General features: G+C 47.0%; 1 pseudogene; it reads right to left on the reverse strand.

Annotated features, from left to right (window-relative positions):
• Window positions 1–573: 573 nt before the first annotated feature.
• Window positions 574–2,366, reverse strand: LOC146193955 (uncharacterized; annotated as a pseudogene).
• Window positions 2,367–13,197: the final 10,831 nt, after the last annotated feature.

Raw genomic sequence — 13,197 nt, forward strand, 5'->3', positions numbered from 1 at the left:
CCTGATAGATTTAAAAAGTCCCGACGCTCCACGCTCCCGGACGTGGTCCACGCACGTGGTCCGCCTGAAACCGTATTACGACCGATAGTGTTGACTCTTTCTGTGCGCGAGCAACTGCAATTCGTGCAATGGTTTTTTGTTATCTCTACCCACACTTCCAGCACCGGGGCGATGCTTCTTGTACCCGGGAGGGGGAGGGGGCGATGACACGCTGCATTCTTTATCTTCCCTCTGCGCTGATCGCGAGCGTGTGCCTCCTCGAGGCGAAGAAACCGACGTTCGTCTCCTCGAGGCGAAGAAACTGAAGTACTTCTGTTGAAGCGGGCCTGCTAGTTTCCTGCCGCACTGTGACTGCTGTAACTCCTGTGTCCCGCGGTGACTTCTGATCAGACTTCACACCGTGACAATATAATTGGTGACCACCTGGGGATCTTTAACGTGTGCTGACATCGCACAGCACAGGGACGCCTCTTCGTTTCGCCTCCATCGAAACGCAGCCGCCGAGGTCGGGTTCGAACCCGGGTATTCCGGACAGTAGTCGAGCGCTTTACCACTGTACCACCCCGGCGGGGCTCATGAAGGGAAACTGATTGCAGTTTTTGGGACGTCGTCCAGGTTGACGGGTATCTGCGTGTAGATCTTCACCGAGTCTAGAATGTTGACGGGTATCTGCGTGTAGGCCTTCACCGAGTCTAGCACGGAGAAAACGTGGCAGCCATAAATGCGATGGGCGAAGTCCTGTATGTGGGGAATAGTGTACCTGTCCGGAATGGTGCGGGCATTGAGGGCACGGTAGTCCCCACAGGTATGCCAGCCTTCGGTCTTCTTCTGGACAAGGTGAAGTGGCGAGGCCCATAGACCGTCGGAGCGGACGGCGATTCCCTCTTCGAACGCTGCTTTGGCTATGCGGATGTGGTCTGGGGCAAGGCGACGGGCGCGGCAGAAAACCGGGGGCCTGGGGTGGTCCGGATGTAGTGCACAGTGTTATGCTGCACCTCACGTGGCAACCCGCTAGGGCGCATCAAACCGGGAAATTCGGTGAGGGTGGCGTGGTACGGTGAATTATTTTCAACACCGAGTACTTTGATGCTAGGCCAGTGGGTAGCCGTTCGCTGTCCTGGTGAAGAATGTCCCGTTGTCACGTCGATGAGATGGTCGTGGCGGCAGTCCGAAGGAGGTTGTAGTGCACCAAAAAATCTGAACCGATGATTGGCTCGATGGCGTCAGCGATGACAGAATTCCAATGAAGGCCATGGCATATGTTTTTGAGCTGGACGTGCAGGCGGAGCGAGCCGTAAGTCTTGATTGTGGACCGGTTTGCCGCGCTCAGCTCGAACGACGTAGGAGGACGGGTACCTTGAAGGTCGGCTCGTGGGTTGCAGCAGATGTCGGAAGCGCTGTAGACAAGGAACCGCTGCTTTGTAATTTGTTCGGTGACGAAGATGCGACGGTTGGCAGCTCGCAGCCGTTTCTACTAGCTGCCGTTGGCGTTTAACTTAAATTCAGCATGGCAGGGTTGTCGACTTTGTCGTGCTCTGTCTCCGAAGCGTCGATGGTAGTAGCACCGGTCGTCGTCACCAGGATGCTGCGACGGGGTGGTGTTAGGTCACGGCTTTGCGGGTGACGCGTCGGCAAGTGTTGATCCAAGCGGCGTTGAAGGGAGCTAAGCTGTCGACTGATATCCATACGGCGCGCAAGTTCTGTGGTGTTCAGCGGTGCGGCTGCAGCCTGAACGCTAGGCGACAACTGCGGCACAGAGGGCCTAGATGACGCGATCAGCGATCCAGGCAAGTTGGTCAAGAGGTAGCGTAAGCTGAGGCTGCAGAATTGCCTGGACGTGCGGTGGAATTCGCTGAAGCCAAAGTGCTCGCATTAAGCAATCCTGGACTTCCATGTTGGCCGCGAGAGCAAGCATGTGGCGGAGGAGCTGCGAAGGCTGGCACTCGATAAGTTCTGCGCGCTGTAGTTGTCTCACCTTGTGGTCTTCGGAGAGTGACAGGCGGCGGGTGTGTTCAGTCTTGATGTGTTCGTAAAGGTTGGCTGTTGGTGGGTTGACAAGGATATCCAGGACCTCGTTGGCATAGGGGGCATGCATCGAGGTGGGACACGGCATAATCGCATCGGGTCCGGTCTTGTGTGATATGAGCAAGGGAGAACTGGGCCTCGACTTGGGCGAACCATACCTCAGACGAGTCAGGCCAAAATGGCGGAAGCTTGACAGCGACAAGGCAGACGTCGTGTGGGGGAGCGTGCCGGATGCCGTCTGCAGGGCTTCTGGCGACCTCGGCGGAGCCAGCGAGATGCTGCTGCACGGAAACGTTGAGTTGCCCGTCTCGTTCGTGAAGCTGTTGCTCTTGCTCTTCCATGGCGATGCTATTGTTCGTTGTCCGGGTCACCAGATGTGGGATGTCGTTTTGTCGAGGGACAAATCCCAGCATAAAAGCTTAACGACTGTTTATTTGGTTAACAGTGGTAGCGGACGAGCATACTGACGTCATACTCGTCTCGAACAGAATGGGAAAGGCCGTACTTTCCAGCCGGACAGCCTGATTTTGTAGTCGCATTGGTGACGCATTACTCGGGTGACGCGGCGGTGGCGCTGTAGTTTATCGATGGGGCAGTCCAGGGTGTGGCCGTGTTACGCTGGGACGGATGATAACAAAGCGGAGGCTGCGCAGAAGTATGCGCAGTTCGTCGCTCTCCCCCCTGTGCGTGGAGTGGAGAGCCCTCACGGCTTGTAAAAATCTGTGCCGCGTACCCGGCGTCCATGGTGTGTAGTGACAACAGCAAACTGCGATGTCGGGGATCGTGGATGGACGCCTGTGGGTGCACTGGTATTTCCTGGTTGGGCGGAATAGATGTAGGCAGGCTTCAGCCGGTCGATAGTGACACGGACGGCGTTGCCGTTGCAGAAAATGGGAGATGTACGTGTCTTAGAAAACAGGGGCACCAGACGAGCGCGGGAAGAAGAAAACGGAACGCATAAAGGCTTCCAGGAATTATAGTCCGCACTTCGAACGCGCAAACGAAACCCGAGCCGAAGCTGAGGATGGCTGGCTCCTACCCCGCGCGGGCCATCCCCTCCCTCCTTGAGGGGAGGGGATGAGGGGAGGGGATGGCCCGACCTCCTTGATGGTATAGTGCCTAGAATATTGATAGCATTGCTTGATATCATGAAGGAAGGCTTGATATGGGCCAAAGTCTCTAGTGGCGCCACCAAAGAGAAATGTTTCGTACTCAGCCACATGCACGTTTTTCTAAGCACCACCAGATGACGTCACTCATCCAGGAGCAAAGTAGAGTGTGTGAAAACGGGGATTACTAGCTGCAAACACCTGGAATAACCTGGGATCAGTTCGCCAATTAGGATTTAAAGCATAGGATGCATTAGGAACACTGCCATTAGATTATTTGAACACGTTGACTTTACTGGATGGAAGGTGCATTTCTTTTTTTGCTCAGTAGAGACGGTAGGTCCCGAGCGTGAAGCTAGGTAAAATGAAATGACCTGGAATGGGCTGATAAGGTGCAAAATTTGTAAGAAAGTGAAAACTCTGAAGCGGGGTCGTTCAGTAGGCATTCATTTTACGACGTCGCCACTCACAGAACACTCAGGCTGGGCTCCTGCCTCAGCAGCATCATATGTCAAATGTCACTGGTACAGTGTAAGTATCCAGGGTAGAATGAGAGAAAGATGATTGGCACAGTATGAAAGAGGGGGCACTCAACAAAGGTTGAGGAAGCGCCTCAGTTCGTAAGCCGAGCCAATGATTCGACAAGGGGGCTTGCCTTCGTTTGGGCGAGACGAAGACAAGTCCTCTTGTCAAAACGGTTTCTTGGCTCCCGAACTGCCGCTCCCTTCAGCCCTTGTTCAGTGTTCTTTGATACTAAAAAAAACTAGAACGATATAGACCTCCAAATTGGGGTGGGCCGAACCTAAATTTTAGCCCCCTGAATCCCTAAATTTTGACCTCGTCAGAATTTTACCAAAATTGATGTCTCACCAAATCGAAATATGATCAATTCAATGCTGACTTGCAGATTTAGGTGGTCCCCCAAAACGTCGGCCCTTGGACGCCGAAATTTGTCTTAGTCAGAATTTGACCAAAATTTGTGTTTAATATAATTTCAGGATGGCCAACATTGAGTTGGCCATTCCCAGTAACTTCCAAATTCGGAGGGACCACCCCCATAATTTGTTCGCTTGATCCGCAAAATTTACTTTCGTCCTGATTTGACCACCAGAAACTCAACTAAGCAAGGAAACGCAGAACTCACAACGAAGCGTGCACGGAACTCGTAATGTTCGCATCTCTGCACGTAAGAAGACTTGACTACATCCCTGTAATCTTTAGGATTATCTCAACTCCTCCACTGAAAATCCACATTATAGGCGCTTTACAGAACCCGTGGAAACGAATAAAGCCATGGTTACATATTCGCTCATCCTTGTTACTTGACTACACTTCTATTTACAAGAACCTTTTTGCGGCCCATCGTTCCTACACCGTGCTGCCCCGACTGTAAAATACTGCAGCCGAGCGCAAAATGCTGATAAACTTGAAACTACCGCTGCCGCTGCTGTTGATGTAGATCTTGTTATAGTCAACATGCCGCAACTGCTCACATAATGGTTTGTTCCCCTATTTTTCAATGCACCCGCTTGACACTCTGAGCGAGTCTTAAAGGTATAGAAAATAAAGCTAAATAAGGCGCTTTTATCCCCACTCACTTTCATCAGATGCGTCTAGCTTCGTTCTGGGATCATTGAACCAAAAGAAGCAGCGCATGTACTGCGATTTTGTCATCTGTAGCGGAAACTGCTAACCAATGCAGTACCCAAATCTACTAACTATATGCACTGACACGTGATGCAAGTATACATGTGTAGCCAGTAATAAAATTTCAAAATTCCATTTGCGATTATGAAAAAAAAAAAGAAAAATAAAGGACGTCCGCAGTAGATTTTTAAGGCCATACAAGTGAACTGAACTGAAATCTCAAGAATATTTCAGGTAGAAATGTGGTTGGCGTGGAAAGTCATTGCACTCCGTTTAAGCTCTGGCATGGAACGCTTATGTTATTCTTTACCATCACTATTAAACCATTATCTTTCGACTAACTTTCATTTATTTATGTGCTCCACTGCGAAGCTTCGATCTATTTGTACAGAAGATGAAAACTGTTTTTGCGTATCCTGGGATTTTGTTTTTCGGACTTCCCTGTTTTACTTTTGTTCATGCACTGATCAAATGTTTGTCATTTGCTTGACTGTATTTCATTGATGTTGCCCAAACGCCACTCATTGACTAGGGCTACGGACACGTCAAGTCGCCTTGTTGTTGCTGTTGTTTTTCCGTCGTCCTCCATCTGTGTAATGTGCATGGTGTAAAAAAAAAAGATTTGATTTATTTCTGCGCCTTGTAAACTTTTAAAGCTTCCCGATTTGTTAGCAAAACAACCAGTAATCTGTGGCATGAGGCATTCAAAAAAGTTCGTTTCATGCGCAAGAAACGTCATGTATGAGATCCCGCTCAGCTGTGGTCGCTTTTATATCAGTTAGATGGTTAGATGTTGTGAGATCCGTTTGCGACAGCATGCGCTCTCTCTCTCTCTCTTTGCGGAAGCCTGGGAGGCCATGCCTGGCCGTTCACTACCAAAATCAGCGACGGCTGCTATCTTGAGCTTAACTCCACACAGATCTCAAATAGTCGATGCTGAGGCTATCTTGAGGTCACAGCCTGATGAATATGTTTGCAATCCCTCTAGCTGTGTCCATTCTGCAGGGGGAATTATTGTTTCTGTCCATATGACTGCGCGTTTTTTCATAACACTTTTTTTATTACGCGTTATTACACTCTTCGTATTTTTGCACTTTGATTGATGTCCTGCCTGAAAGTTTTCTTTTTTTTTTTTGCTTCTTTTGAAGTGTCTGCCTATTTTCATGCCATTTATGTACCGATTAGTATCGGTTCATTTGCAGCTATTATTTTCACGTTTCCACCCACCTTACGGTTGATTGTAACTTTCTCCGTCACTTTCACGCCATCTACGTCGTGACTGTTAGCGAAACGTTTGCAGTTGCTTTCTATGCTCATGTTTTCACCCACCCACGTTGTGACTTTTGATAGATTACGCGCGTCTGATCCATACAAGTCAAGTGTGTTTCCAAATAAATGTTCATTCTCAGCACCGCCTCGTGTTGTCTTCTTGCTTCCGTCCTATTTTCTCAGCGACTTTACTTTTGCTACCTCTGAAGGCGAATTTATGCCTCCTGTACGCGTAAATAATTGTGCAAAGTGAAGCAGGGAGACTGCTAACTGTGTACCGTGCCCTGACTAAACGGGATTTCAAGCAGCCTTGCCTACGAGGAGACTCGCAACAAATCTTGCCCACTCAGACAGCAACGCTACTAAGGCAGCGGGCTACCACAGTAAACATGAGCAAAAGGCAAAAGAGCAAGGGTGGAAGAAGGGGCTAGTTGGTAAATCATCTTGGAAATCAAACTAGCGCACTTAAAAACAAATACACAGGAAGAGAACGACAACACAGCGCTGACTTCAACTGGTTTTTATTAGAGAGTGACACAATATATATGTACGAAAAGTGGGCGTGAAAGAATTGATAACTGCTGAGTTTGCACGTGGCGTAAAACACCGAACGCAAAGTTAAAAGGCGCACGATAACAATATAGGTCAAAGCAAGGCAGAACGGCAGGGCTATAAAAAATAAAGAAGCGAAAAACGGGGAGGCATGTAGGTAAAAACAGTTAAAGATGGCACGATCCGAAGATACATAAACTAAAATCGAAAAAAGGCCAAAAGGGGCATTAAGAGCGATAAAAGCCAATAGGGGCATTAAGAGCGATAAAAAACACAAAAGGGGCATTAAGAGCGATAAAAGAATGAAAAGGACAATTAAGAGCATTACAAGACCAAAAGGGCATTAAAAACAGAATATCTAAAACAACCAAGGCCAGGCCGCTGGAGGCTGAGGAGTGTACCTGGAATTTAAACATTAAAACTACTGTGCGTCTGGTTCAGATATTCTAACTTGCGTTTAGTCAGGGCTATTGAGGATGTGCTAACACAATTTTGACCTAGCTTTAGAATGTGAGCGGCTTCTATGATTTCGCCTGTGAACTGATGTGCATTTCTCGCAAAGACAGTACAATTATGAAGGGATGGCTCACAGGGCTGAGAAGGACATTTTAGGCAGTGAACACCTAGGTTTCTTTTCGTAGTATTGTAAACACTGTTTGAGTGTTCCATAAGTCGTTCGTTTAGGCAACGCCCGGTTTGCCCCACGTAGGCCTTGCCACAGCTCAGGGCAATCTTATAGACGACACCAACTTGGCAGGGAACGAAAGGTGCCTGGTGCCTAACAGGGCAGGCTGGCTTTCGCACTGCCGGGCCATTGACTCTGCGGCAAAGCTTGGAAAGCTTATCAGGCGCCGAGAACACAACACGGACGCCTGCCTTTTGCCCAATCCGTTTGAGCCTGTGGGAAATAGTATGAAGGTAAGGCACCACAGCGACCTTGTGTTGATGCTCAGGAGCAGCTCTCACTTGACCCCCTTTAAGCTTCTGCAAGAGGGAGCCTGCTACTGAGGTCAGCAAAGGCTCAGTGTAGCCAGCATTGATCAGCCACTGAGTTTGCTCATCGATGCTCTGGCCCATAGAGTGTACACAGGACTTCATTAAGGCATTTGTGAAACAAAGGTTCACAATGCCCCTCTTAACAATCTTAGAATGGGCTGAACTGTAGGGCAACACGGACTTGCCCCCTCTCGGCTGGTACCACCAGCACAGGTGGTCATCTGCCCTGGATAGCCTTAAATCAAGAAAGCGAAAAGCTGCCTTATCCGGCACCTCATGGGTCAAAACAAGGGGAGAGAGGCACTGTTCAAAGCGAGAAAGCACTTCTGAAACTTAGCTCTGAAAAGTACATTCGTTACTAGCCAAAAGGATTAAGTAGTCATCGACAAATCTGAAAATCTTCACAGCAGCTGACGAAGATAGCTGGTGTTCTAATAGTCGGTCATGATGGGCGAGATATATATCACTTAATATTGGAGCAATGCAGGAGCCAATGCACACTCCGCTCTTTTGAATAAAAATGCTTTCATCCAATGAAACGAAAGTTGAGCTAAGGTGAACTGTCAAAAGTTCCAAGAAGCCGCTCACCGAGATGCCACGAGAATTCTGGAAGGTAACGGATCCGAACGCATCGATACAACTTTCAACACACAAAAGAAGCTTGTCGTGTGGAAGTGAATAGTAAAGATCCTTAATATCGACCGAAAACGGCATTAGAAAGACAGTAGATGATCCTTTCCTTCTGAAAGATTCGAGACAGGTTTTTCATTTCTTAAAAGACACCACTGATGTTCTAATGCCTTTTTTCAGTCGATATTAAGGATCTTTACTATTCACTTCCACACGACAAGCTTCTTTTGTGGGTTGAAAGTTGTATCGATGCGTTCGGATCCGTTACCTTCCAGAATTCTTGTGGCATCTCGGTGAGCGGCTTCTTGGAACTTTTGACAGTTTACCTTAGCTCAACTTTCGTTTCATGGGATGAAAGCATTTTTATTCAAAAGAGCGGAGTGTGCATTGGCTCCTGCATTGCTCCAATATTAAGTGATATATATCTCGCCCATCATGACCGACTATTAGAACAGCAGCTATCTTCGTCAGCTGCTGTGAAGATTTTCAGATTTGTCGATGACTACTTAATCCTTTTGGCTAGTAACGAATGTACTTTTCAGAGCTCAGTTTCAGAAGTGCTTTCTCGCTTTGAACAGTGCCTCTCTCCCCTTGTTTTGACCCATGAGGTGCCGGATAAGGGAGCTTTACGCTTTCTTGATTTAAGGCTATCCAGGGTAGATGACCACCTGTGCTGGTGGTGCCAGCCGAAAGGGGCAAGTCCTTGTTGCCCTACAGTTCAGCCCATTCTAAGATTGTTAAAAGGGGCATTGTGAACCTTTGTTTCACAAATGCCTTAATGAAGTCCTGTGTACACTCTATGGGCCGGAGCATCGATGAGCAAACTCAGCGGCTGATCAATGCTGGCTACCCTGAGCATTTGCTGACCTCAGTAGCAGGCTCCCTCTTGCAGAAGCTTAAAGGGGGTCAAGTGAGAGCTGCTCCTGAGCATCAACACAAGGTTGCTGTGGTGCCTTACCTTCATACTATTTCCCACAGGCTCAAACGGATTTGGCAAAAGGCAGGCGTCCGTGTTGTGTTCTCGGCGCCTGATAAGCTTTCCAAGCTTTGCCGCAGAGTCAATGCCCCGGCTGTGCGAAAGCCAGCCTGCCCTGTTAGGCACCAGGCACCTTTCGTTCCCTGCCAAGTTGGTGTCGTCTATAAGATTGCCCTGAGCTGTGGCAAGGCCTACGTGGGGCAAACCGGGCGTTGCCTAAACGAACGACTTATGGAACACTCAAACAGTGTTTACAATACTACGAAAAGAAACCTAGGTGTTCACTGCCTAAAGTGTCCTTCTCAGCCCTGTGAGCCATCCCTTCATAATTGCACTGCCATTGCGAGAAATGCACATCAGTTCACACGCGAAATCATAGAAGCCGCTCACATTTTAAAGCTAGGTCAAAATTGTGTTAGCACACCCTCAATAGCCCTGACTAAACGCGAGTTAGAATATCTGAACCAGACGCACAGTAGTTTTAATGTTTAGATTCCGGGTACACTCCTCAGCCTCTAGCGGCCTGGCCTTGGTTGTTTTAGATATCCTGTTTTTAATGCCCTTTTGGTCTTGTAATGCTCTTAATTGTCCTTTTGATTCTTTTATCGCTCTTAATGCCCCTTTTGTGTTTTTTATCGCTCTTAATGCCCCTATTGGTTTTTATCGCTCCCAATGCCCCTTTTGGCCTTTTTTTCGATTTTAGTTTATGTATCTTCGGATCGTGCCATCTTTAACTGTTTTTACCTACATGCCTCCCCGTTTTTCGCTTCTTTATTTTTTATAGCCCTGCCGTTCTGCCTTGCTTTGACCTATATTGTTATCGTGCGCCTTTTAACTTTGCGTTCGGTGTTTTACGCCACGTGCAAACTCAGCAGTTATCAATTCTTTCACGCCCACTTTTCGTACATATATATTGTGTCACTCTCTAATAAAAACCAGTTGAAGTCAGCGCTGTGTTGTCGTTCTCTTCCTGTGTATTTGTTTTGAAGTGCGCTAGTTTGATTTCCAAGAAGGCAAAAGAGACAGGGAAAGTGGTCTAAGCCTGGTGAGATGGAGAAGAATGAAGTCAAGCCTAATCTGGGTGGCCATATAAATCTCTGCTCTTCTAATTATACAGTTTTTGGTGAATATTAGTAGACATGAGATAGAATGTAGGTTGAGGTCACGGGCATTAGCGGCATTAAAAAGGGCAAGACCGAACTAAAAGCTTCCGGCAGTTACACAGAAGTCAACTACCCCAGCTTTTACAGTGAAAAGATTCAGTGTTATAACGTTTTTAGATTCATTACGACCTACAACGAAGTATCAACAATACACCCTTCGAAATATTCATTATATCTTGAAAATATTTCATATATACAATGTGATAGATATTTATAGAAAAATAACTATATAAGTTCCACTTCGCGGTACCTTCATGACAATCAAGAAGCCACGTTCTATTTCGCAGTTTTAGTCATATACATAGCTTGTTAAGAGGAGGGTCAACGCAGTTTCAGGAACGTCCATTGGAATTCCGAAATGTCAAGAAGGGAGGTGTGGCGACGGATGAAATGTTGCCAGAATCTAAACAACTTGAAGCTTTGTCATGTTATAGGCCTAAATTATGGTACTTAACTTTATTAGGTTTTAAATTAAGTGCAAATGTAGGTAAATAATGCACGTCGTATATAGGGGAGGGTTATTGTTTGAGAATAGCCGGCACCCATTGAAAATATGAAGCGCGTGAAATTGTACTCTTTGAATAAATTAATGTTCTACTGTTCTATGTTAACCACTGACAGATAGTAACTTGGAGGTTTGTAAAATCACAAACAGGGACAAACGTAGTGAGACGTTAGACGGCGTTTCAATTAAGGCGCATCAACGTCTACGCAGCAGCACCTTGTTTCACGTTTCATCAAAGGAGAGTTATCAGCTGATTTCCATTCGCGAAGAACGCGGCTCGAATTTATGTGCTACACTCTACATAAAATCTATACGCCTGAAAATTTATGCAAATCAGCGATAAGCGACAAATGGCCCAAAACAACAAAGAAACCCCGAAAATCTTCAAAATTACGTCGTATGCACACATTGCGAGCAAGGACTGCAATGAAAAGAAGTCCAGCTTTCTTGGACTTCTCAGGTAACTGTGGAAATTCATGAAGATACTACTTCGAACATGTCTAACCTGTTCATCAATCGAAATGGTCCAACTTTTCGGTGCGTAGCAAACTCTTTCTTTTACAGTTTGTCGTGTTTTCGCGCAGTTTAGTTAGGACTGCCATAGGAAACTCGCTGGGTACGTTTGGATAGTTCATATTTGAAACGTGCAAGCGTCCCGCAGGAGCTTTCGCAGATATATTGGTTTTTATTGTGTAAAATTGTGGCATATCAAAATTATCATGCGAACTCATACTAAACACATTCTACGCTGACGTATTGTGATGATGATATGTGATAATATGATGCGAAAACATACTAGAGGCATACTTTAATTTATTGCAATCTCATGGTGTGCGAAAATATGAGAACTCATACTAAAGACATTTTAAATTAACTTATTGCAATCTTATTATGGGCTAAAATACGATGTGAACTGAGACTAAATGCGTTTAACATATTAACTTATCGCAATCTTTATGATGTGCGAAAATCTGATGCGAGCTGATAATAAAGGCGTGCTACTTTTTACTTATTGGAATCTTTTGTGCGAAATATGATGCGAATTCATAATAAAGACTTGTACATTATTGAATGAGAAGTCAAATGTTCTGATGCGTTTAAAAAATGCATGTTGCATCCTGGCCCGTGGGTCCCATTCGATACTACATCGGCCCTGATGGATTCCTGCTTGTAATGTCTTTTTGTGTTGACATCAGCACCTTTAAGCTACCGGGCATCTTTAAGTGAAACTATAGTGGCTTAACCAGCAACATCTACTAGTCAGCGCCTTCCGTAATCTGGGCAGGTATTTGGGCACCTGCGGCAAGTTTCACGGAAATAAATTAACCACGGAGACGACTTACGTAGCTGTCCGCTCCGGGATTGTAGTAATGATTTTACAGGCAGCGCCCTAATCCTGTACACCATAGAACTATCATCTTTAAAACGACACACCCGCTTCCCGCCGACACACTACATAGGTACTATAGATTTCTGGTACATTGTTCAGGGCAGGGCGCATGCTTCGAAGCGGAGAAAGAGACTCTTTCAGAGTATGCAGTATTAATTACTTTGCGTCGGTGTGGTAGACTGCCACCAAACAATAAAGAAGATGTCTTGCCACGAAATAACAGTTCCTTTTTGCGTAATTGTCCTCTTCTTTCAAGAGCCACACTTTTTCGTGGCTCTCGTCGCAATTTTTTACGCGATGAAATGAACATTGTTACGTGGTCCGGAGCTAGGTCTGGGTCATAAAGCAATGCATACAACGGAAAATGACTGCCCACAACATCACAGCACAGAGTGAGCGCACGCACCCGCTCTTCGTCCTGTTCGCTCGCCTTCGTCGTAGCGTACCCCCCCCCCCCTCCCCCCTGGCACAATAAACACCGTCCCGGTGTCGGTTAGGCGGTTCCAGGACACGGCGTGTGGTAAGGTTTTTGGCGTGAGACATGCACGATATCAGCGGGGACCTGACGGAGCACACGTCAGGGGCCAGTATAACGACAGAGACGTTTTTCTGAGAGTCCGATGTGGCGAGACGGTGTTCCAAGCAAGACGAGGGACCTATGAGAGAAATAAAACTACGCGGTGATGAACGACGGTTTTAAGTGTCACGCTGCGAGGCTTGCGAGACGAGCAGGCGGGAGCAGGCTACTTGGCGGGAGGGCTCGGCACGAGCAACAGCGTCGTGGGCGCAAGCAGAAGGTGGACCAGCAGACCTGGGAAGCAGCGTGTCGAGAGGCATTTGTGGATCGCGGCCGTACAAAAGATAGGGGAACAACCGGCAGAATCGTGACAGGAGGAATTGTATGCAAGTGTAACGTATAAGGAGAGCGAGATCCC

The sequence above is a fragment of the Amblyomma maculatum genome, chromosome 4 (genome assembly GCF_055883805.1).
Source record: "Amblyomma maculatum isolate TAMU_Amacu chromosome 4, ASM5588380v1, whole genome shotgun sequence".
NCBI classification, from domain to species: Eukaryota; Metazoa; Arthropoda; class Arachnida; order Ixodida; family Ixodidae; genus Amblyomma; species Amblyomma maculatum.